The sequence below is a fragment of the Arachis ipaensis genome, chromosome B02 (assembly GCF_000816755.2).
Source record: "Arachis ipaensis cultivar K30076 chromosome B02, Araip1.1, whole genome shotgun sequence".
NCBI classification, from domain to species: domain Eukaryota; kingdom Viridiplantae; phylum Streptophyta; class Magnoliopsida; order Fabales; family Fabaceae; genus Arachis; species Arachis ipaensis.
The window spans coordinates 105209870-105214727 of NC_029786.2; the positions used below are offsets into that span (position 1 = coordinate 105209870).

Here is a 4858-nt window from a genome sequence, read left to right on the forward strand (position 1 = left end):
AGGAAGCTACAGTAGTATAAATATCATTCTCAATTTAGATTCAATCTATTCCTAGAAATTAGAATAGTATTGGCTCCAATAAAATGTCCAATATGTTTTGTATAATAATATATTCGGTAGAATCAAGAAATGGTAGTAGAACGGCTACAGTTTAAAGCCTGCATGTGCCACATCAAGTATGAACTATGAAGTATGCTACCAATTATTAACAACATTATATTATAAGATAAGAAGAAGCAGCCGGCTATAGTAACTTACCTCCAGAACTATACTTGTCCTATGCATACAAGGCTCCTGATATAAATAACCTAATAACCCCCGATATCTAATAAAACCACAACTCATCAAAACATTCAAGGAGATAAATATATATTCCAACAGAGAATATAATTAAGAAAAGAGGAGGTTTGAATTGAAGAGGGAGAATGGCTAAGATTAACAGCAGCATTAGCTCCATTCTGATTTCCTCTTTTCTTCTCATGATGCTGCTTACACCAATGGTGGCAGGTCAACCAACACCATCTCCACGTACGTAATATCAATTATTATAACCTTAGCTTGCATGCATTTACCTTAATTACATTATTATTGGTGTTGATTGATATTAATATTGCAGGAGTGCCATTATGCAAGGTTATTCATGGCGTTCAACAAGGGGAAACATGCGCTAGCCTCACCCAAGACTTCAGCATAGACATGCCCCATTTCCTTCAAATTAACCCTAATATCAACTGTAATACTATCTTTGTGGGTCAGTGGGTCTGCGTCAACGGTAAACTGGTTTAATTTGAGTTCTGTGCAATAATGCACGCATGCTCTAATAAGAATCCAACTACTACATCCAAGTTTACAATAAAAAATGTACGAATAAACATGGAGAAAACTAACAACATAAATGTTTCTTCATAATTAGTATTATTTCATAAATATTTGATTATTGGAATGTATGCACAGATTTTGCGAGAGAAGCTAAGTTAATTTTCTTCTCCTATACATGTTGAAATAATACAAATCTGCTTCACTTAACTCTGCGTGGTCAAAGCTTGAGGCTAATAGTAGCTAGCTACTTTAAGATCTTTTAATTCATTCTTTTAAACAAACACAAACGTGCAATGGACAAATTACATTTCTCTGAAATCAACTCCAATATCATCAGCCTCGCTCACACATATTCAGCCATGCATTACAATATACTCGAAATTGTGGATATACAATTCATTCCTCCATATAAAAAATACATACTTTTACAATTACGATATTTCCTCGATGCACACACCAGACAGTGAATATGGATTTTAATAAAAAAAATTAAAACTCAACCAAATTTTCATCATGTACTTTGGTGAAGTTTATTTTTAAAATAAATATGCCATGTACTTTGATTCGATCGAGTTTGTGGAGATGTAATCACTTCACAAGAAGATAAATTCTAACTCCTTAGACTTAGAAGATTTTTTGAATGTTTTTTAGAGGAAAATCACACCTATAAAAGAGACTTGTAATCGTTGGACAGTTTCAATTCAACTGAACTATTTTAGTGTCATTTAGATTTACGCCATGTAAAAATTAAATAAAAAATCCCTACTTAACGTTATTTTTATAAAATTGTTATATTAGGTAGCGTTTGGTGGAGAGACAGAGACAGAAAGACTGAGAGACTGAGACTAAGAGACAGAGATTGAAAAAAATCCCAGTATTCTGTTTGGTGCAAAGTGGGAGACAGAAATTGAAACAAGAATGAAACTCTAATTTAATTTGTACAAAGGGTAAGATTGGAATTAACTAATTGAAATGGGGATATTTTACGTATAAAATGTTATTAAAGTTTCAGTCTCCATCTCTAAAAATTTTAGTCCCTGTGTCCCTACTTTTTGGAGGTACTGAAATACTGAAATTTTAGGGACAGAGACAGAAATTTTAGTACCAGTCTCTGAACCAACAAACATGATACTGAATCTCAGTCTCTCAGTCTCTGTCTTAGTATCTCAAAACAAACGCTACCTAAAATTTTATCCTAACTCTAAATTCTCAAATAAAACCCTAATTTTAATAAAATTAAACTATAACCCCACCTAATCTAACCTAACCACCGCCACTCCCTAACCCAAACTTAGCTCCATCCCTTCAGAGGAAAAAAAAAGAGAAAGAAAGAAAGAAAGAAAGAAACGAAGGAAAGAAAAAGGGAAATGGGGAAGGGAAAATCAGAGAGGAAGAGAGCGCCGGAGAGGAGCCGCCGCCGCACTACTGTCGCGCTGCTCAGGATCGTGTCCCGCTCGCTGTCGCGCCGCGCTCAGTGTCGTCCTTGCCGTCGCATCCGTGTCGTCGTCACGCACAAGAGAAGGAGAAGGGGAGCGACGGGGATAAAAGGAAGGGATGACGCCGTGACTGGGCTCGCCGCCGTTGCGTCGCAGGAGCTTCCAGTTTTGTTGCCGCCGTTCACGCTGTCCACGGACTGGAGAGAAGGGGGCTGCCTCTCCTATTGCTGCTGCTTCGTTCTTTCATCGTAAGCGGTCTCCGTTTCCAGTTCCATTGAATTCATTTCTGTTTTCGATTCCATTGAGTTTGAATTCTCTATTTTGCTGTAACCATAGTCACTGTTGCTGGAATTACGAACGCCGCCCTCGGTGCTGATTGGATTAACCACCATAGCTATTCTGCATCACCTTCACTTTTCATTATTTTTGTCAGGTCCCGTTCTTGCCGGTGTTGGCCATTGGATTTGCAACAGCTCCAACTTTTATTTCCCTCTTGATTCGATGAGTTTTTCTTGTTTTGGAACTCTAGTCGTTAGCGATTCGTTATAGTTTATTGAGGATTTTGCAATGTTATTTGCTATTTGATTGAGTTTCGGTTATTTCTTATTGCGATTAGAGTAATTATGGTTGCTGCAAAAGTGGTTTGGAACTGCGGTTGTGGTTGCCGCTGTGATGAGCCGGGGGGAAAAAGGGATTCAATGCATTTAATTATGCAGATTGCGAATAATTGAGGTATGATTTTTCTTAAAATCTATTTTATATTACAGAGTTGTGATAAATAGATATTGATGTAAAAAGATATACTTCTGTGATTATATTTGTCTTGTGGATGTGATGGTTTGTTGGACTGGTTTAGTGGGTACTTGATTGCGTGAGTGGCGTATGGTTGTTGATAAAAACCGGTTTGAAATGTTATTTACTTGATTATTATGAAAGGTGGATTTTCGTGATTTTGGAGGTTACTTGGTAATATAAATGAATCGATTTTGGGAATAATTTGAGATATGAAAATAAATTGATTTTGGGAGCGGTTTGATTTTAAGTTGGTCTGAGTTTATAAATAATTTAATATTTGAGTTGGTTTGATTTTAAAAAGAGTTTTATTGTTAGAATTGGTTTGATTTGAAAATAATTTGATATTGGAACTGGTTCAATTCTGAAAAATGTTTGAGATTTGAAAATGGTTGGGAAAAGATTTGAGAAATATTTAGATGGGACCCGAAAAGGGTGGCAGTGTCCGAGTTTTAGAGATGTTGCCAAAATTTTATAAAATTGGAAGTTTTATTTGAAGTAATTAATTAAAAAGATTTGTTTTTAAACATGATATGTTTTAAGATTGATTTATTTATCAAAGAAAGAATTATGTTTTGAATTGGGATTGTTAATGAATGGAATGGAAAGAGGATGATGAGCATTTTCTTTGAAATATGGTTTTTGAATGAATTTGGAAATGAGATTTGGATTGATGAATGATTATGATGTTGAGAATGTTAAGAAATGTTGAGATATGAACTTTGAATTATTCATATGGCTTATGAATTTAAATTATCTGAGATACGAGGTTTCCTGGGTAAAGTACCATGGCTTGCCACCACGTGTACCAGGTTGAAAACTCGATACTCTGTTGACCCTATGACGTAAGTGTGACCGGGTACTATATAAATTCCTGGAAATGTTACCCCCATTGAGCAATATTGATTATTTGAGAAAAAGTTATGCATAGACTCTTGGGGATGCACGTCGGGGGATAGTCTAAGGACAATTCAGACTTGTCGGGCTGGCTGGATAACCGACAGATGAGCCTCATCAGCCATAGGACAGGCATGCATCATATGCATTTGTATGCTTTGCTTGGGTTTGAACTTGTTTTGGTTTGCCTAATTGCTAAACTGTTCTTAACCGCTACTTAAACTATTTGCTGTAACTGCTACCTACTTGTGCCTTCCTTGTCTGTCTTGCCTGTGTTTGTCTTGGCGTGCTACATTTGAGAATGAACTTTGGTGCTGAATTAATGATTGTGTTGTTTGATTGCGTGGTTGGTTTCTGATTAATATTTTCTTATAAGAAAGGAAAGGTTTCGGATTTCGGAAAGATTAAACATTATTTTTTTGAAAAGGTTTTGAACGATTACCTACTGGTTTTTAAAGGATTCATAAAGCAATGATAATCACTGAGTTTGAAAATAATTTTCTTATTAAATATCTTCTTATGACAACTTTGAAATTCTGTGGTGAGACCATGTGGTTAGGTTCTCACCCCCTACAGCTTTACCTTTTCAGGAACTGGATGAAGAAGTATTATGGAGAGTTATAATGCATTTGGTTTATATACGTTGTTGTATTAATTAGATTATTTTCTTCCCTCACCTTTGTTATCACAAGTTTATAAGAGGGATAGGAGTCGTATGTTTTATATGTATATTATATTATGAGTTATTATGTAAGGAGTCTTATATATGAATCTATGCCTACTTGTATTTTTTTTAAGATAAAGTATTTATTTCTGGTTTTCAAAGAAATCAGCGATACAGTGTCGAGTCACAGGCTCCTATTTTAGTATTTAGTATGTAAAGTAGTCGTAATACTTCTTGCTATCAGAGTGGC

General features: G+C 35.4%; 1 long non-coding RNA gene across 1 annotated transcript; it reads left to right on the forward strand.

Moving 5' to 3' along the window:
* LOC110268175 lies at positions 2453-4616 on the forward strand. Its single transcript, XR_002356280.1, has 3 exons — positions 2453-2760; positions 2872-2987; positions 4535-4616. It is a non-coding gene; the product is annotated as an uncharacterized LOC110268175 (long non-coding RNA).